The sequence below is a fragment of the Cryptomeria japonica genome, chromosome 10, assembly GCF_030272615.1.
Source record: "Cryptomeria japonica chromosome 10, Sugi_1.0, whole genome shotgun sequence".
In the NCBI taxonomy this organism is placed as follows: Eukaryota; Viridiplantae; Streptophyta; class Pinopsida; order Cupressales; family Cupressaceae; genus Cryptomeria; species Cryptomeria japonica.
In genome coordinates this window covers 1,559,453-1,580,916 of record NC_081414.1, presented here as the reverse complement: position 1 = coordinate 1,580,916, position 21,464 = coordinate 1,559,453, and the positions used below count along the sequence as shown (strand labels likewise).

General features: G+C 40.1%; 1 protein-coding gene across 3 annotated transcripts in view; it reads right to left on the bottom strand.

The window, feature by feature from the left end:
- Positions 1-522: 522 nt before the first annotated feature.
- Positions 523-21,464, bottom strand: part of LOC131069423 (histone-lysine N-methyltransferase, H3 lysine-9 specific SUVH6) — a 72,647-nt gene continuing 51,705 nt past the window's right edge. For 2 of the 3 annotated variants that reach the window (XM_058004840.2, XM_058004841.2), the window contains one exon: positions 523-833. The gene's annotated coding sequence lies outside the window, so the exon portion shown is untranslated. Of the gene's footprint in view, positions 834-1,134; positions 1,217-21,464 lie in introns of all 3 variants that reach the window. The other variant, XR_009112129.2, reaches the window with a different exon arrangement.

The following is a 21,464-nucleotide window of genomic DNA, read 5'->3' as shown; positions in this document are numbered from 1 at the left end:
AAGATAAAGTCAAAAACAAGATGAACGGTTCTTTAACGGCTCTGCCCTTGCAGGATTGAGATCTGTCTGACATTTTGATGATGGTCAAATATTTTTATGTGACTTTCAATTGACACCATGCACAAATAAAGGAACTAATTACGAAGAGGTTAATTTCTATCAAAAGGGAAACTGAAGTAATACAAAAATAATGTGCAAGGAGGCTGCAAGTTATAGATATAATTTCATTATTGTACTACCATCAGAGTAGCAAAATGTGATGTTCAGTTTAAGTTTGTAGACAATGAGTTTCTCATATTTTATGCAATTGGTAAATTTTATTTAGTTGAAATCTTAATGTCATACGTACTCCATCAACACAACCAACATCTTAAAAAATTTACTCGGTTGAAATTTAAATGAACCAAGTCTGCTAAATTTAAATGAACCAAGTCTGCTGCCTAGGAGCTTTGGTTTTGATAGATTCCAACATTATTCAATGTCCGTGAATAAGCTACATACTGAAGTTCACGTATAACATAATTAAGAATCTAAGATCACTCTGAAGAAAGAAATTTATACATTTGAAAAGATGATATACAAATAATGGGGATGATACCAATTTGTTATCTTGCAGGGAAATTTGGGAATAGGGACAGTTCAATCATACACCCTACAAAAGAATCATATCACCATCTATGCATAAATTCAGACAATATGTGATCAAAATATCATCCACCAATCATATGAAACCTAAAACATTAGCTCAAGCCCTTGGTATAGGCCCTTGAAATAGGTTTCTTACATGTTTGTAAAGATATTTTATGTCTGCTGGGGAACTTGACTGTACTCACCTACAGACAAAAGAGTCGAATTAGTTACATTGGTTATATCTCAAAAAGAGAAATCCCTACTAAACAAAAATAATTTAATGTAAATGAAGGCGTTGCTTTGAAAGCTCATGGATTTTGAAAATTTCAAGTACAAATCTAGATTATGCTGAATGAAATGCTTAAGAGAATCTGCTATAGAAAGTGAATGGGATTTTAAAGGAGCCAAATTGTAAGGTTATTTACTAAATTTTCTTCATTGATAAAACATTTTAATGTCTAAGTGGCTATCACTAAAGAAAATGATTGATCAATGTGAATTTACCATACAACCTCCACATGAAGACAAAGTCTTCCTTGGACCACAACGGAATGCCATTGTGCTGAATCTCATGAATGAAAGGTTGCTATCAAAAAAAGAGCCTAATTAGTCTCAAAGAAGAACCTACTTTCAATACATTAATAAAAAGAGAAGAAGAGCTCTTTACAAGCCTAAAATGACAAGTTCTTGACTGCCCCACAGAACATATTGAAAAACCATAACCATCCCTATGGAATACAGATGGCATTTATTTTGGAATAAAGAGAAATTACAAAGATAAAGATAGAGAGACAAAGAAAGATTGCAACAAAAAAAACCATACTCAAGGCCTCTCCAAGAAGAGTAGCTATAATTTTGGCATATTTGCTTGTGCGTCTGTGCATTTGAGGAATGCATAACTTGACAGAGTAATTCTTTAAACCAAATAAAAAATAGTAATTTCTTCACAAAGAAGATGGGTGCATGTAATTTTGCAACTCCTGATTCACACACATTGCAAAATTATATGATTTAGGGAGATAGGAAGCAAATTCTGCAATATAGATTTTTTTTGTCAGTTGCAGGAAGCTTTTCAACATTGCTAGCTTACCCTTTCGAAAAAATTTAATAAAAAGCAGAGCTATAAGAAATTGGAGAATCAGAACTACTCCAACAGATGGTTTCTGTTAATGGTGGAACTCTTCAGGCCATGTGAAAGATCTTGCATACATGACAAGTCTCCTTAGACAAGCCATTGAGCAGGTTGGAACAATGTAGTGCAAACTATCGTCGATGATGCAGTAAATAACTATATAGCAAGTCATACAAAGAATTGGGTTCTAAAATCCTAGAAATTATCTTGCAAGTCCGTCCCACATTTGAAAGATTTATGTTGATCAGACTTGAAGATCAACACAACTCAAATTAGAGGTTTTCAAATAGGCACATGGAACCTTCCCAAATTCAATATTCCCACAAGGATCAACTCAACAACAAATCAGATTTGATTTATCGCATAAGATAGATATACATTTTGATTCTAGTAATAATTTGACAATCTCACCAACTACAGATCAATAATTTGCAAAACGAGACTTACAAGCACACGGGTATATGAAAGTACAAACTTAAATATCTATTATAAACACAACTCAATTTAGAGATTGTCAAATTGACACATGCAACTTCCTAGATTCAATCTTCCCAAAGGATCAACTCAACAAAAAAATCAGATTTGATTTATTGCATAAGATAGATATACATGCCTTTGATTCTAGTAACAATTTGATAATCTCTCCGACTTGAGATCAATAATTTGCAACATGAGACTCACAAGCACCCTCTCTACACATGAATCTCATATTTCCTTACATGGCCTATATAATGACATCCAAACCCTTTATCCAATTATGGGAAAATTTTCCCCTTGCAAATTCCCTAATCCCAACCTACAAAAATGTCATGCATAAGAACAACTCCTCAAATCCAACACCTACACACTAAGGGCTCAATCTCCATGCTTGAGCTTCCCATCAACTTACAACCAAAGAACACCACTCTCCTCGTCAATTGCCAATCTCCATACTAGAATATCTCTCTCTGCATCTCTCTTGTATGTTTCAAGATCAATTCCTCCTCAAATGAAGCATCATAATTTGACTCCAAATGGGATTCATTCTTTTCTTTTCCCTTCTAATTGGAATGCCAAAAAATCCAAAAATCAAGCCAGCTCAAAATGAAACACCCTCCTTAAGTGAAATTTATTGCTCGGGAGTTCACACAAATGCTAAAGGGGATGAGGGTGTCTCACACTTGAGAAGCTGTCATGCCTCCACCAATCTAACTGAAATTGCAGCCTTATAAATTATAGCTGCCTTAATAAATACAGATTGTGGACTGTAAACTTGGAAAATAGCTAGAGCTGATCAAGTCAAGAGAATACCCTAGCCATTCAAAACAAGGGCCGACTAGGGTAAGAAAAGATAAACTTAAGTCTCTACTCTATAATATCTGACAACATGACTTAAGTCCTTCAAAATTTTGCTACATAATCTTCTACTGTACCCTGCCGCCTTAGTCATTGCAACTCCTCAAAATTTATCTCCAGGTATATTCTATCAAATATGTCTATAAGCCTTTGCGTGAAGTCAGCATATGTCATGATTTGATAATGCCATTTTTTATTAAACCATGATGCCACCATTCATATGTTGTTCCCTCCAAGTGAAGGGAGGCAATCTTAATGGCTTCAGCTTTTGTCATGGGGCTAAGAGAATGATAGGTATCTAATTTTTGGACCCATGCTTTTACAGTGACCTTCCACAAACCATCAAAAGTCGAAAGGGTCACGGTTGATGTGTTTTTTATGACCTCATGCAACACAAAATAAAATACTAGGTATTCTATCCTCTCTTGATCAAAGACCTCTTGAATGCTAAACTTCAAGATCAAATGAGGTGACTCCAAGGTTCCTATAGTCAGGTCTTGACTTTATATTGTGGATAGACTCGGTGATATATGATGTGGATAGACTCAACTGGAACTTGAGATCTAATTGACTTGAAAAAAAGATAAAAGGATAAAGGGTTGAGAAAGACTACGCTACTCCTAAGATCAATGATGACGATGAATGTTATTTAGATAGACAAACTCCCTCAAACCAAAGTTTGCTTTGCCGTGATGACAACAACTACGCAAACTTGATGCAATTTTCTAAGGAAATGGAAGATTTTCATACTACGAATATATCACCCAAATACCCAATGCTAGCACAACTTGAACAAGTATCCACAATCAAACTTAGCATAATAATGAGGTTTAGGCTAACTTTGCACGGCGATTTACAATCAGCAAACCACAAAAAGTATGAACTGAGGAGTTCATCACAATATCTTCACAAGCATCCACGATGATCAATGAACTTTAATTAACTTTGAGAAGTAACAAGAAACCATACAAATGAAGAAACACAACACATACATTGACCATAACTTCAATGAAGTCAATTATTTATTTCTACAAGTCTTGGCAACAATTTCTTCTTTCCTCCTCCTACTCTACTCTACTTGCTATCGGACTGCTATCTAACTATTGAACAGCAACTATTGTCTATTGATCAACTATTCCCTTTTACAATGTGAGAGTTGAGCCTTATATAGAACTCTCTTTACAATTCAATGGCTCAGATTGACACTCAAACCAATGGCCAAGAATACAAAATGAAACCCTAATTAGGGTTTGTTACAACAAACTTCCTTCTAGCCAATGAAATAATTACATTATAATGGATACATATCCTTTGAATGTCGACCAACGAGTGATGAGGTTAGGTACATTGAACTTTGTAACTCCACATGTGGTAGTTATCCTTGTTGTTGGATGAGTCAAGTACATTGAATTTGTACGCTTTAACTTGGAGTGATGTGATTGGGTTGATAATGACTAGGCACCACCTCAGCTTACTCCTTGTAACTCATCACAAGTGTTTGTGTTTGAGCAACATCTCTTGATACTCAACACTTCAAATTGCTCCTTGATGAATGTGATGATGGTGAGAGATATCCCCAAATTGCATCATCTTATCTAATTTGATCACTTTCACTTATCCTTCGCCATACTCGGGAATTCTTCTCCTCTCTCCTTCATGATGTCGATGTAGACTTCACGATACCTATGATGAATCCTCCCTTTGTTTATGATGTGCTTGGATAGCTCGCCTTGATGTGGGGAATGTTGTGCCTTGCACACACTCCCCGTCGTCAACAGGGTCCCCCCCCCCCCCCCTCTTTTTTTTTGGCCTCTTCGAGGTTCCACGTGAGTTTTGGTTAAGTGTGCAAAGTTAGATATCGTATAGATCGATCTGGTCAGAGTATGCCATGGGATTTGGTGAGAAGCTCATGCATTTGGTCTCACAATGTCAAGCTTGATCCTAAAGGTGATGGCGATTTTAAAATGGAAATTGCATTCTTGCCTCTCAAAAGAAAAACTTCCCCTTGAAAGATAAAGTGGCAAAGTGAAATAAAAGGGAATTGTGTTAAAATATCAGGGGGTAAATGGCAAATGAGAAAAAATTGCTGACCTTTTGCATTTTACTTCTTAAAGCTTGAAGTCTCAAATTTCAAAGGGGCGTAAGTTTCAAATTTCAAAGGAGTGTTTTAAAAGGCAGATAAAAGACGTTTTTTTTTTTTTTCTCAAAATCGCACATTTCCCTTCTAAAGGCCGAAATCCTCCTTGCATCGGCATAATAAAAAAAAAAGGCTTTTTTTAAGAGAGCAAGAGTTCGCCTTTCACCTTATAAGGCTGAATTTTGCCCTTAAACTGCCAAATAACGAAGTGATGGGTAAAGTAAAAGGGCATTTTAAGAGAAATCACGCATTTCTCCTTTAAAACCCAAATTTCTCCCTCATTTTCTGAATTAAATGAAAAGATGAGATAAAAAGAGGGGCAAAAAGGAAAGTTCAGTGTTTTTAGAAATTTTGTGAGTTTCAAAGCAATGAGAGTATTCTTGCAATTCCCCTAAAAGGTCCAAGCTCGGTCCCTGGAAAAAGGCGAAGATAATAAGAAGAGATTGCAAAGGCATTTTAGGCCAAAAATCGCGCATTTCTCTTAAAAAGACCGAATTTCTCCCCTCCAGCGTCAACAATGAGTTAAGAGGAAGGTGAAACGAAAGCAAAGTTTAGCATTTTTTTTTAGCAAATTGGTAAGTGGCGTGATATAAATATTTTCGCGTTTTTTCTCTAAACGTCGAGTCTTCTCCTAGAATCGAGCCAGGGTAAGGGAGGAAAGGTTTGAAGATAGGTTATTTCACAATTTTTTGCAAAGTCCGGAGTTTCCCCAAGGTCACGCACGGTAGTAAGGAGGAATGAAAACGCGAGCCTAGCAATATCCTCCCATTTTCTCCCAAGAGGCCGAACTTCCTCCTCCAGTCGGTAAAATTGGATAGTAAAAGGGCACCAAACAACAAAGCAAACAGCGATCTGTTTCACATTCCCCATCATTCCACTTCAGCAAGAGAAAACGGAGTGGAAGTCATCTATTCTGGCAAGGATCGGTGATTCAAGATCAAAAGCAACAAAGCCTCCCATTCACCAAACCTTTGCAGCAATCAAGTTACCAATTTAACTGTTTCTAGGTATGCCCAATCACTCCAAAAGTTTTAAATTTGTCATTTATAAACCATATCTAGGGTATGTAGGCAGTATAAATGATGGAAGCTTCAAAATCTAACTTTGTAATCCATCATTTGCTATCAAAATTCGGCCCACAATCTGAAAGTTTTAAACTAAGGGAAATTTCGGGAATGTTAAATAAAATGGCAAACATCAAAACATCTTCCCAAATGCCCTTCAAAAATGCCTAAAATTCCTTTATTGGTTGGTAAAACAAGTTCACGATTGAAATGCATTAAGCCGAAACTAGAACTTAGTTGTAAGCAAACCAGCAGTTCCAAAAACATTGTTTAAAAACGCATCCAAATCAATAACCAATAGAATTTTAAACCAAAACACACCCAATCCCCATCCCCATCCCCAGCCGCACCTCGGAATTCAAATCATTCAAACAGCAAACTGTAGCAATACTTACAAATTTTGGTTACCGTGTTGTTTTACAATTATAATGTTGTTATCCCAATAATTTTGATGCTAACATTAAACAAAGAGAGAAAAACATCGCCTACATAGTAGGCCAATACGAGCACGTGAATGATGCATTGACCATGCGCATGGTCAAGATGATGCAGGAAGGATTGCATCAACGGCTATCTAAATAGGCCACCACACTAATATGGTAATATGGGGCATGGTATGTCCAATTCCCCCGTTTCTCCTACCTAAGGATCTTAGATTTTGAAGGTTCTCCCTTCAGACTCCCAAGCTGCCCTACAGACAAGATGATTCTCTTGGAAGTTGTCAAACAAGGACAGTCAGTCGGGCAAATCCTCAGGGACAAGAAGATATCAGGAGTCACGTTCCCAATGACCATAGGGGACAATGATGTGTATTTTACGAATTCTGCACATGCTGAGCAATCTTACGAGGAATTGGCATCCTATTGCCCACAAGAGCACCCCTTCAAGAGGAGCTTCGACCCCACAGGATTAGGGAAGAAAGCTTCTGGCGGGCATTATAGATATAAAATGACTATAGAAGATTATTGGGCCAGCTGCAAAGATGACTTTGAAGTCCGCCCGCAGGAATACTCAAGGCTTAATGTGCATCAAATCAGGAGTTTCGAGCATGCCCAAGTCCCAAATCAGCTAGTTGGCTATGGGGATTGCCTGCAATACCCATACTATGAAGCAGTAAAAGAACTCCCCCCATCAATCAACTGGTCCCAAGATCCAATCACTGATTTGGAGGCTATAATGGAAGGCCCGAGGAGATACACAGACACCCGGTTATATCAGCAGATTCGGAAGTTAACTCATGATGGGATTCAATTCACCTACAACCTAATGGGAGGCTTTGAATCTCACTCGTCAAAGGATGAAGAGGCATCAAGTGCTGCAATGGAAGAAGTTGAGAGGAGGCCCAAAAAGAAGAAAAAGAAGACGAAGGCCAGCAAGGGAATGTGAACATCAAAAAGGTCTAGGAAAGATCGAAGCCAGTCACGTAGGCCCTTGTGCAGGAAAACATACTAGTAAGAAGGCCAGCTGCTACCACATCATCAAAAGATCTTGACTCAACTAAGGATGTAGTTGAAATTGAGCGCCTACCTACTCCACCCTCATAGATTGATTTGGTTGTAACTGAGGCAATTGGTTCGCGGGAGCCTAATGTGCAAGAGGCAGAGATACAGACTACTGACCAGAATCAAATTGAGGAAGGGGAGATTGTGCCAAATGAAGAAGTAAGCAAACAAGAGGACGCACATGAGGAGGAAGAAGGTGATGCAATAAATGATGACGCAACTGAAAGGGATAAGGAAGAAAACAAAAATGAGGAGCACTGTGAAACAGGAGAGCAGCAGGTACTGAAAGTCACTCAACAGTTGCTCAGTGAAGTTGGTGAAAACTTAGTTGTGAGTAAAGATCAGATACAGCGCCAAATCAGCCTTTCTCCATGACTGACCTATTAGCACATATTTTTACAAAATATTTTGTGCTATATATGGATACCTTTTTTCCTATCATATGAGCATTTACTACTGGTGTCTTATATGTAGGAGCATAACTAAAGAAAATGGAGCTGTCCAAAAGATCAAATGCCTCATGAATGGCATTGCCAGTCCTCCGAGCCTACGCAGATGGAGCAGTAGACCAGACATTAGAAACTTCCAAGCAAACGCAGTTGCCAGGGGTCGCGTGGCTGCAGACTAGGCTCAGAAATTTTCAAGCAAAGGCTCAGGCATAGAACACATGCAATAGCAGGTGAGGCATAAAACCATTTATCCCACATTGGCTGTGCAAAGGGAGTTTTATTTACTTAAATATAAGGCTGCATGTATACTTAGTGTCAAGAGTTGGAAGACTTTTGGCAGGTGCTAGCTCAATGCTGGTGGGCCCCCCGGCGTGCGCGCGCATCTCAAAGTGCCCAAATTTTACAACAGATGGAGGTTAAAGATCGAGCAAGTTTGACTGATCGGACAATGATCGCAGAGGATTTGACGGTCGTCGCTATGTCACAAGATAGAGATGCACGTTGGTTTAAACCCGCGACTTGGCGACTAAGCATGTGCGAAAAAGGGGAGATTAACGAGCGCGCAAGTTCGGGATGGATCAACGGCTGTCGCTATACCGCAAGATGAAGTTGCACGACGTCTATCCCTTGCGACATAGCGACTGCCACAGTGGCAGATGAAGTGTCGTCCCGGTGGATCTGCAAGCGAATCACGATGTGCCATGTGGCGGAGTGCAGAAGAGGAACCCAGGTCCAGTGGCGGATGAAATGGTAAGACAGATCGGGTCCAATGGCAGTCAAGGTGGATTCGCAGGCGAACCAAAAAGTGACAAGCGGCACGGACTAACAATGAAAAGAGACAGTCGCTCGGGCAGGGTTAAAGGCCAAGCAGATAAGGACGATCAGACGGCCGGATGAATCGATCCAATGGTGGTTGCTATATCGCGATCAAAATGTGCTCAATGTGTATTCGTCGCGACTTGGCGACTAACCACTAGCAGCGGGCATTAGACTAAGGCGGTTAAGGCAAACAATTGAAGTGAAACAGTCCGGCGGTGCAGAGCTTATCGAACAAACTTAGGTTGCGGTGGATTTCAAAACGGACTCACCGAAAGCGGCAGTTTCATCGACACGAGGTTCATCGAAGAAATCAGCAGCGGTCCCATTGAAAACAAAAGGTATCGATGAAACTATGGAATCGATAAGACCTGTGAACAGATCGCCAATGAGGAAGTTTGGCCGAAAGATAAAGGGTGATCTGTCAGCGAACCAGAAGAAGATACGTGGCACGAATAGATGCACAGCAAAGGGAAAGATTAAAGTTAAATGTATAACTTGGACTAAAGGGGGAAATAAGGCCGAAATACCGATTCCTGAAAATAATAAAAGAGAAGTATATTACCTGCTTTACGTTATTAATTGAATACGCATTAAAGATAGAATTTATTTATATTTGAATGAATGCTTTGAATATACATCTTAGGGTAAAGTATTATTTTTAATAAATGGGTGTTATATTAGCAGAATTATTTTCTTAAAATATAAATACTTTGGTTTTATTGGACTATTTTAAACAAGTATTTATACAAAGATAATTGACTTTTCAAAATCTAAGGTGGAGTATATTTAATTTTCAAAATTAAGGAATTTGATTGGCTTATCTTGTGTGCAGGAAATGAGAGGATGATGAATATTTACTGAAGATTTTTATCGAGACGGAGAATAGAAGACACGTTATTAAAGCATCATTTAGTATTTTTAAAGGTTCCCATTTGTAGTTTTTTATTAAACCAAAGGGTGTGTCCTTTGAAGGGAAAGGGTGTGTCCTTTCATATATGCCTTTTGATTCAGATACTTATAGGGAGACATTTTTTATGTAAAAGGGGGGGGGGAGTCACAGGAACAAGGTACTGCTGGTAGGGATTGAATATCATTTTGTATCAGAGAAGTCTATAGGAAGAAGTATCATTTTGTGCAAGCAATCTGTAATGAAGTATTTACAAGTGCAGCTTATGTATGCAATCATTTCTTGAAGATTAATATACAAGGTTCACTGTTTCTTTTTCCAAATATTGTGTACACTTTTGTGTTGATGAGTTATCTTTGTCCTCTTGATAAATCTGTTAATAGACTTGCTATAATGTGAATCACATGCCGTTGCATTAAATGAAAGATTGAGTTCTTATTGTTTGTGTAACGCATACTGAACCTTCATAGTTGATGATAAATTGTCTCTCGAGTAGATAAGATATTTTGTCCACAAAGTGTCATATATATCCCTGGATAGAGGCACTGGTCTGTTATTGATCTTTTAAGGTTTTTGATTTGCATGCATTCAAGGTCCTTGATAAAGAAACATTCTTCCCAAATCCTATATGAACTGATCTATGCAGATTTTATTTAAATCCTAAAAGCAATCTCATTTTCAATATACATTCACAATTATTTTTTTTCAAAGCATTCAGTTAAAGCACATAATAAAGCATAGTTGCAAAACAATAATTTGCCAGTTGTGTAAACTTGTTAAAAGGTTTAAATCCACTATAAATAACCTCTTTTTGTGCTTGAGAGGAAGAGGCACACCCACCTAGGTTCAGTGGAGCCTAAAGTGCAGAGGGATTTGGTCTTTGACCATCCCTGTTCGTTGGCCAAGGCTGATTGGATTACTTGAGGATTTGGCAAGTCTTTTGGTTTTCTAATCTGTGGTTTTGGGCACCAACATGACCAACCACGAGTATATAGTGAATCTGTTGAGGCGTCAAGAGAGCAAAGTAGGGAATTACCAATCACTTTAGGGCAGACTATCCCTCATGAGTGGTTACAAGCCCGAGCCCAAAGGAAAGCTATTGTGAAGCCACCAATAAACTTGGAAGACCTATTCTCTCGAATAGGACAGTCTCAAGCTAAAGGAAAAAAGAAACCAAGAACGTATTCCAAGATTACCAAGGATGCTCAGAAAAACGGGACAATACATATTGCTGCTCCACCTGAAGGCAAACCAGCCGAGGAGGTTACACTGGCCAAGTATAGTGTTACGTTGATCCCATTGGGAAAGGCAACAAAAGGACAAGAAGTAGAAGAGTTCAAGGACTCCATGCAGAACATATTGGGCCAACTGGAAAGAATGACTATTGAACGAGAAATGTATAAAGCTCGTGCTAAGCAAGCCAAAGGCTATATAGATCATTTGCTCAAGCCACTGCAGCATGCTACCGAGACCTATGTTCCCCCCTTGGCATTAGCACAAAAAACCACTGCTGAATTTGAGTGTCTGAGACACTGCCAAGGCAACCAGTGAATGGATTGAGGATATAGTGCGGATGGGATATCTAGTACTAGAAGAGGCGACTAGCATGAGATCAAACGCAAAGCGCACCTACCAAAGATTGCATACCATCATAGACAGGGTTAGGGAACTTAAGAAGGTAGTTGATACCCCTCTCATCATCGTCAGGGCATTATTTTGGACCCGACACCGAATTTCCACACTACAACAGATTCTCAAACCTCATGATATCGACACCTTTGGAAATTGGTGTCAAATTTAAGATATGAAGAGCAACAATCCTAGAATACCCCAACAATACAACCTTTTGTAGGGATGCTCTAAAGGTTTTGATTAATGATTGGAAAGCTGATATGGAGTGCAGCGAGATGAAGATATGCTGGGGGGACCGGTTGAAGAATGATGGAACTCCATATTCCAAGGACCGATTGAAGAATGATGGAACTCCATATTCCAAGGAAGATATAGAGTTCGCCAGCAAGCTGCGCGTAGCTAGAAGGGATTTTGAGGCCAAAAAATTAGACCGGATTGAGCAGATTGGGAGGATAGAGAGTCACTGTGTGGACATTGAATTCCAAATTAATAATCCCCCTCTTCCTCCTTTTGATGAGATACACTCCATTTGTTTGAGGTTGCAAGAATATATTTGGGCAAAGCAGGCTGCAGACTAGGATATTTGGGAAGGGTAGTTGGAGGAGGAAAAGGACTTTTTGTTGTAAAAAGGGAAAATATCTACATTGGGATGGTAAAAAGTGCATTCCCAAGGTTAGTTATTTCTCCCCAACTACCAAGGTACTCTTTTCAGTTTTTGAGGTCCGTGCAATGCACTTTTTGGGGGACAACTTTATGGTTGGTAGTTGGTTAGTTAGTTGGAAAGTATCTCCCTTATTAACTAGGTATGGGCAGTCATGCTTTTTAGGATGAATCTGGGCCACTTGTATTGTTTAATCTGGGCCATTCATCCAATTTTGAAAATCTATTTAAAGGGACTGAGTTCCCTTATTTTGGTAAGAATTCCAGAATTGTTGCAAAAACTCTGCCGAAATACATACAGATTTAATGGAGTCAAAAGTTGTTCATATTTCCTGTGAGTGCATGGTTCTCTTCTTCACCATTTAATTCATGCTATGTATTTTTGCTTTCAACTAGTCTATTTGGGTTTGTATTTGATAGAGGTCTTAAGTTCATACCATTAAAGATTGACTGATTGTCAATCCCTCTATATGGTTAGTCTAAACATGTTCGTATATTTAGTTTGGCTATTAAATGCTAAATGGGTGAATGTTTAAATTCAGCATTTGTGTTTTTAAGTTTGAAAATCTAATTCTCCCTCTGAAGATTGCATCAAGTTTCATTTAGTTGTGTTTACAAAGGCTAGCGAAGTGAAACCTGGTTGTTATAAGATCTCCGTCTATTTACCCAAATGTGCTATTTTAGATAAATTAGTTAGTATCTCTCTCTTACTCTCTTTCTCTTTTTCATTTTTTTTTTTAAATCTGAAACTACAATCCGTAAAACAGCATCATGAACATCGATAATCTGATGAAAGTAAGACTTGTCGAGTCTTAGGGATATCATGTAAACCTTGATACTTATTCTATCCATTAACGTAAGTCCCTTTTGTGTCTACTAGCAAGACACATGAACCTCTGAGTCATCCCACAGTCAAGACTTGACAAAATGAACCTTGAGGTTGTTTTACAGTGATCGTGTCAATAGCACTAGAACTACCTTATGCAAGAGAGAATGGGATTGCTAATAGATTCTATTATGTGTTGACCGGAAGGAGTTGAAATCCGACTTTAGCCACGTCAACAAGGAAGTATCTCCATATGTTTGTGGTGTATTTGCATGTAGAGTCTCTCCTTGTGAAGCAATCCACATTAATCTCTCCTTACATTCATGATTGATCTTCCTTGCCTTCTTGAAGTGTTCCTTCTCTTTGCTTTGAGCATGCTGATGTTGAGTTCCTCCATTTAATTCCTTGGATAGCTTGATCTTGCATCGTTGGGGCTGAAGTCTTTCATCTTTGATTTGCTTCCTCAATGTCTTCTTTCTCATCATTCCTTGCACTCGCTCCTTACATTAGACCTGAAAAAGAAAATAATTTGAATTAAAACATCAAAATGAGCAATATTCCACAAGAATCACACTTACTAAAACCTTCCCCAAATCTGGAAATGCACATGGAAATTCTTGAAATTGCCTTAAATGATGGAATTTGCTGATAAAAATCCCCCCGAATCAGGGTATAGATCTCTTGATCCACTAGAAAATCTACTTCTTCCTTGATGAGGTTCACACTTCAACTCCCTATCTCTACTTGTCATGGATTCCTTGAGATCAAGGAATTTGAGCATAACACTTAACTTCCTCCCTCGCCTTCGTTGATCATTCCAGCTTTCTCTTATTTCCATCAAAGATATTTTGTTAGCGATTTTGAAAATCCTTAAGAAGAATTTGGATAATGCAACTTTTGCCTAACTTCACATTCAAGCCTCAAGTCGTGGATTCCTTGGGGTCAAGGAGTTTGAGCACTCAAGGAGATACCACACTCTACTCTTCAAGTCTTGGATTTTGAGGAATGATAGGTAGATCCTTGCATTTGATCATGAAATCATGGATAAATTCATTCATCAACTCTCATCTATCTTGATAGTGCAACTTCTACTTGGCGTAGCTCTTCAAGATTTCTAAGTCGTGGATTCCTTGAGGTCAAAGAATTTGAGAAGTCAAGTCAGGGATTCCTTGAGGTCAAGGAATTTGAGAAGTCAAATCAAGGATTCCTTGAGGTCAAGGAATTTGAGCACTCAAGGAATTTAACTTTCATCTACACTTGTAAATTTTTTGATATCCATTTTCCATCCAAGTCTTGATCAATTCCTCTCATCCTCATCCAATCCTTGAAGCGCTTCCATTTGCTTGAGATTTGTTCATCATTCACTAAACCTATTGTTACCCTCCATATTTTCGCTTGCACTATGTCTCTCGCGTCCTCAAATAAGGAGTGTTTATTCAGTCTTTGTTTTCCCCATAGGGTGTCAGGTTAAGACATTGCATAAATGACAGAAGTACACAAAATATAAGGAACTCACAAGTGTTCTATTGATTCATAATAAGCCAGTACATACAATGATAGCAATATGTTTGACTACAATAGCATGTCCAAAGACTGGAAACAGATACAATATAAAGGAGTCTGTTCAGTTACCCGGTGCCAACTGCCGACAACTGACAGGTTAACTACCGATGCTAACACAATTTACCTTAATGCTTAATTACCCGACAACATTATCCCCCCCAAAAAGAAATGTCGTCTCCAGACGACAGACAACCAAAATGGAAATGATGTACAAGCAAAACTGAAACCCAAAACAAGAAGGGGCCGCTGATGTCGAAGCCAACTGCGCCTGCAACCGCATCACCTGATCAATTCAATAAGCAAGGTCCCGCTCGGCCACCAATTGGTGCTCCCATGACCGCTTCACCCTGAATACAGCCTCCATGAGCTCCTTTTGCTTCGCCTCCAACTCTGGCGCAAGGCTGGTAACGCGGGTCTCTGTTGTGGTCCTCATCTCTGACTCAGCCGCCAGTGCTACTCTCACAGAGCTCAATTCTCTCTTCACCGTGTCCAGTTACTCCTCCGCACGGCCGGCTCAGGCCTGCTGCTAGGCCAACTCCGTCTCCAACGACGGGATGCGAGCGACCAGCTTCGCAGCTCTATCTACCTGGATCTGAGCCTCCCGGAGTCGGTAATAGCCATCCCGCACAGCCTGCTCAATTTGTCTCACCAAAGTCTGCACTCGACTCTCTCTGGCCACCTCCTAACACTGCTACTCTGCTCTCATCTCAGGTAGGTCTATGGTCGGCCATCCCCGTGCCTCAAAGCACCTTTGGAATGCCTCTCCTACCCCCGTAGTAGCAAACTTACATAGGCTCTCCGAGGCTGGCTGAACAATGGATTCCTAAACTGTGGAGGCTACCAACCGTTGAACTGCCCCCTCCATCTCAGCAAAAAATTGTGCTACGACAGTAGGCTAGGTCCTCCCTACACCTCCGTCCTAAAGGCCCATCTGTGAAGGTATCTCCTCCTTGCCACTAGTAGGCAAAACCAACTCTGCAGGATGCTCCACCAACTCGACTACCTCTACCTGTGTAGGATGCTCCCCCAAATCAACTACCTTAGCCTGTGTAGGATGGCGAGGTGTAGCAGGTGGTGGCCCTACCGGAACTATGGGTGGGGCAGCATACCGGTCCAACCATGTGTCTGTGTCCTCCACTGCTTCCCCACTATCCTTTGCCTGCCCCATGCCTTTCATCTCTATTTCCTGTTCCGTGACAGGTGAGCGCACTGGAATACAAGGAGTGGTGGTCATTGCAAGTGTCTGCATTATAGGACAAGGATGCATCTGCCCGAATGCTGGAATGGCCACCCCAGACGAGGAAAGTGGTGTCAATTCCCCGTCCACGTGCAAGAATGCTGGTGTGAATAACAACTGCCCTGCCCAAACCCCCTCTCTTGGAGGTCGTGCCACACCCCCTGTTGGTAGCCCACAGGTTCCACCTGGTACCTCGCCAAAAGACACTGCACAGCCGCCCTCTTCCGTACCAAGGGTCCCTGTCTCCACATCTACTTCGGCCATCTCCGAGAGTAGGAAAGTAGTGTCCCCTCCAAAACACCTCGATGTCTCCTCAGACTCCACACTCTCGTCTGCACTACTCTTTGCCTATCCTGAATCAATGTCACTGGTCAACACCAGCACCGGGACCTGCCTTCTTCTCTTCCTGTTGGTCTGACCCTCTCCACCAACCGTGAGTGCGTCCAACTCTATCCAATAGAAAATAGCTGGTTGTAAGGAATCACTGCAATCTCGTGGTCGCCACCCTCTCAGTTTGGCTGGTACTTGTACTCGTACAAAGTCCAAAAACAACCCGATGGCATGGTATGGCATGTAAAAAACTTTGTGCTTCAGCATCAGGAAATAGTGGGCTCTATCTAATAACAAACTCGCCCAATCATATACCTGTTGACGTGTATTTTGTACAATATCAAACACAGAATAAAATACCCAAGGGTACCTTATCCTCTCTTGAGTAAAGCCTCTGATTGCTGCAGATATCGCGGAAAAGGATCAATCAGGATGACTCCAAGGTTCTTCGTTGTAGGATCTCTACGTGTGGATAAGCTCTCTGTGGTATGATGTGATTTGCTGGAATCACAAGGGGACTTACACTCAATGACCGAACTTCTGATTTGCTTTGAATATTGCTGGAACACAGGATTTTACTAGCTTTGATTTGGAAAAAAAAAAAGGAAAAAAGATGAGGGCGAGGAAAGGATCTAATCCTAACACTAAGAATGTAAGAGCAATGAATGATCTTTGATGGAATTCTAACTAAGTCTTGTTTTGACATCACAGGAACATCTCCACAAGGTTAGTGCGATCTTCGAAGGAAAGCTTTATGATGTTCAAATCATCACTGCAGGCATAGACACCATCAGGTTGATGCATATCAATGAAGAAGCGACAATTGAAGTTAAGCTTAAGCTGAATGATTCCAGTTGACTACACAAGGCAAGTCTGCAATCAACAAACTGCTAGTAGTATGGATATACGAATTCCACCATCAATCAAGCACATTTCTTCCACTCATCTAATAACACGAAATCAAATATGAGAAGTATAAAGACCATGCAAATTGTCGAATCGACCCATAAATTTCACCATTTCTTCAATGAAGTTACAAGTCTTTTACAACAACATCTTGGCAACAATCTTTGCCTTCTCTCTCTACTCTACTCTAATTGCTATTCTAATCACCTTCTAACTATTCTCTATTCACTAACTTCTCTCTTCTATTCTAACTCTCTAACTTACTGCCTTTACAAATGAAGAGTCGGGGCTTATATAGTGCCCTCAATACAATTTGATGGTTTAGATCAATTCGAGATCAATGGCCAAGATTCAATAATGAAAACCCTAATTAGGGTTTGTTACAACCATTACATAACATTTAATGCTTGACCAATGATAAAATTGTATTGCTTGGACACATGTCCTCTCTGGAAAATTCAACCAATAGATAGCCGAGGTAGGTACATCGGAGTTTGTGCCACCTTCCATGAGTTAGGTACATTGAATCTGGACATGCTGAGGTGGACCACACTGACTGGAGGAGCGATGACTAGGATGCCACCTCGTCTGACACTTGTATCTTGGTAGATATTCAACTTGATGTTGTTGAGAAGCTAGCTTTAATTAACTCTTCTGGAACTATCTGCTTCTTCAACGAACCCTTTGCTCTGACTTCTTTTGTCTCTGATGATGATGTACCTCGCCTTGGAACGCTAGATTGGAAGAGGTCGCCCTTATCCTGATGATGCTTGACTGAAGAAGGTCGTCCTTGTCAATGCTAGACTGAAGGAGGTCGCCCTTGTCCTTGCTTGATCGTCCTTGATGAGAACCTGCCGACTTGTAGATCCTCCGAGCTTTGGAGTCGCCATCTTGATACCTACACAACATTTCAAAATTAGTAATATATCTTGAAATCTAAAAATTAAACTTTAAAAGGAAGATTCAAGATTTTAATTAGGAAACTTCATGATAAATCTTGAGTTATCATTTCCTAATTAACCATGCAATACTTAGACTTTTCTAAAAAACGTCTAAAAAAATCAAACCTTGAATAAGGGTGTCAAGATGATTTTGCCATACCTCCTCTTGAGAATTAACTCTAAGAAATGATGTAAAAATAGATGAATTTTGCTAGGCAAAGTGTAGATCAAAGCTCTCCTTTGGATAAAATGCACCTCCTTTAGCTTGGAAAAGAACTCCACCTTCCTCTTCAAAAATCTGGAAATTCGCCTTCAAATACCTTCAAAACATCTGGAATTTATCCTCCAATCTAGCAAGAAATTCTCCTCCAATAGCTTTCAAGATGAATTTCGCCCTCCACTAGCTTCTCCACACTTAGTAGAAATTCGCTCCACTCCTCTGGATTTCGCTCCTCAAATTGCTCTCCAATTTCGCACTTGAAAGGATGATTGAATGATTTGAATTGTGAAACAACACCTCCAATATATAGAGCGCTCACCTTCCACTTACCCATGAGGCCGACCTTGCAAATAAAAGGTGAAATAATAAATAAAACCTCAAAAGGAGTAGGCCGACTTGTCAAATAAAGGCAAAATAATGCCTTGTGCGCTCAACTTTTAATTTTAATTTCACAAAAATTAATTTTAAATGCCTTTATAATAGAAATTCGATTTTTTGAGGCCCAAAATTAATTTATTAAATGCCAATTTAATTAATTTTTTCAAATATTCCAAAGTTAGCAATTTGGCATCTAATGCGATTTGGAGGATATTAACGCCCAAATATGGTAAAAAATAAAGAATGCTAATGACTTCGCTTTGGTCCCTTTCCAAGGGACGGGAGCACTTTTTCATTTTTAGGCTAGGATTCTCAATTTTTTGAAGTCAAACCTTTGTTCACCATGCTTTAGAGGATCCTTACCATCTCACACAACTTTGCCTTGGCATAATCTCGGAGGGAATTTGTTGTTTTCAAAAAAAGTGCTCTGGTCCTTCAGTGAGGGAAGGGAGCACTTTTGAGTCCTCATGCAAATTCTTGATCACATTAATCTTCAATTTACCCTCAAGGCGTAGAATATCACATTTCACTCCATCTTGAGCCTTGGTAATAAAAATATCCTTTCAAAATGCAAGGTAAATGGTCATATTTGGAAAAAGCGCTCTGGTCCCTTGGTAAGGGACGGGAGCACTTTTGCAATTTGTCGTCAAAATTTGCAACTCTCGCATCTCAATTCCATTTCAAGGCATTTTAAACACTTTGTCAAACTTGCGCCTTGGTCTCAATTTGTCCAAAATTGGTGAGAAAGGCTAGATAACATGTTAAGTGCTCTGGTCCTTCAGTGAGGGACGGGAGCACTTCGCCTTGGTCCCTTGGTGAGGGACGGGAGCACTTTTTGTCGTTTGGGTTGATTTACTCCTTTGTGATCCGCTTAAATTATATTCAATGGACAAAACATGCTTCCCTTAACCTCTTCAAATCATAAAATCACTTTAATCTTGCAAAGGCAGTGCAAATTTGAAATTCAAGCTTCGGTCCTTCAGTGAGGGACGGGAGCACTTTTTGCCCTCTAAGCCAAATTGTCTCACTTTTCACCTCGAAATTCCTTTGCTAGGGAAGATTTCATCTTACTTCATGCTATGAATAGAAGTTAATGTCCAAAAAAGGTCTAAAATTGTGCATATAAAGAAAAGTGCTCGGGTCCTTCAGTGAGGGACGAGAGCACTTTTTACCTTCTAGGCAAAAACTTCATCATTTCATTGTTTTCAATCAAGTCTGGATGCTTTATCATGTTCATTTCGTCCTTCACTATGCCTTTGATGTTTCAATTTGACCAAACAAGGCCAGGAATGGCTCAAATAAGCTTTTTCGCCCTGGACCCTTGGTGAGGGACAGGAGCGCTTCGCCTTGGTCCCTTGGAGAGGGACAGGAGCAAAATGCGCTCTGGATCCTCAGTGAAGGACAGGAGCGCTTTTTGACTTTTTGAACTCTCCGACAAGATAATTTTTATGGAATATAACATTTAAGTATAAGTGATATATACTTTCAGGATGTTTGAGAGTGGTTTCAGACCTCCAGGAGTTATATTGCAAAATCTATTTTTTTGAGGTTTTTCAGTTTCCAGACTTAGTCAAATTTTAGGATCAGGACTTTCAGACTTAGCCAAATTTCAGGATCAGGACTTTCCAGACTTAGCCAAATTTCAGGATCAAGACTTTCAGACTTAGCCAAATTTCAAGATCAGGACTTTCTAGACTTAGCCAAATTTCAGGATCAGGACATCACTCAAGCCGGACTTGCTATCCATGTGATCCCCTTGGTGACACTCAAAATGCAAAGGCCAACGGACAAAACCCTAAAAGACCTAGAAAACAAACCCTAAAAAGCAAAAAACATGGGTCCCCATTTGCAATGGGGCAATGAATGAAAACGTCACAACAATACCGTACCTTTCTTCAGGCCCTGCATCAGTGCAATCATAGGTACCGCTGCATCCGACGCCCTACTTGCGCCAGTTAATCGACTCTGCATCAAATCGAGCAAGCACTGCCAGATGCCAGGTTTCAGCAATGTTTTCTTTAACCCTCTACCCTGCCGTGCTAGAATCCTTGCCCAGCCGACTGTCGTCAAATCATCCTAGCACATTTATTTTAACAGTTGCGTTTTCCATTCTTGGGACATCGTCGTTGCATTTTTGTCAATCTTTCTCCCTTTATTCGGGATGCCAAAAACCCTCTAGAAATCATCCAGATTGAAAGAGACTATGATATCTGTATGTTGAAACTTAAATGACGACGTACGCAACTCTGGATCATAGGTTTTGATTAGAGTGCGCAAGCATGGTTCAAATTCCTTAATAGAAAAGATGGGCATTTGTACTGTGTCATGGACGCGTGCTTTGGCAAGGGCTACTTTGACCTCAATATCGGCTAGGGTTAGGGTCGTTTCCCACCATTGTCTGCACGTACTGCAGTTAGTCCCTCAAACGTCACAATGGCTGGTGTGACTTTGTGCGTGCGTGCATCCTGCACCACAGCCCTCCCCCGGCTCGCATCCTGCTGGTCACCCATTGAATCCTTTCCGTGTTGTCCTCTCTGGGATTCCTGTAGCCTCCTTTGCCAATCTAATTTCTTCAACCTTCTAGTTGCCTGCTCCATCGACTGAATTTTGTTTCCTGAGGTTCAAATGCTAGCCGTTCCCAGTGTCCTAACTGTCTTTTTCGCCAAATCAGGTATGGTTGTATGGCTGCCTTAGTGTGTACAGCGTGGCAAATTTTGCTCTTGTACGGTTGCAGGATGTTTCGACTTCTTTCCCTAATTATGCTCACGTACTATGATATCGGGTAATTACATGATG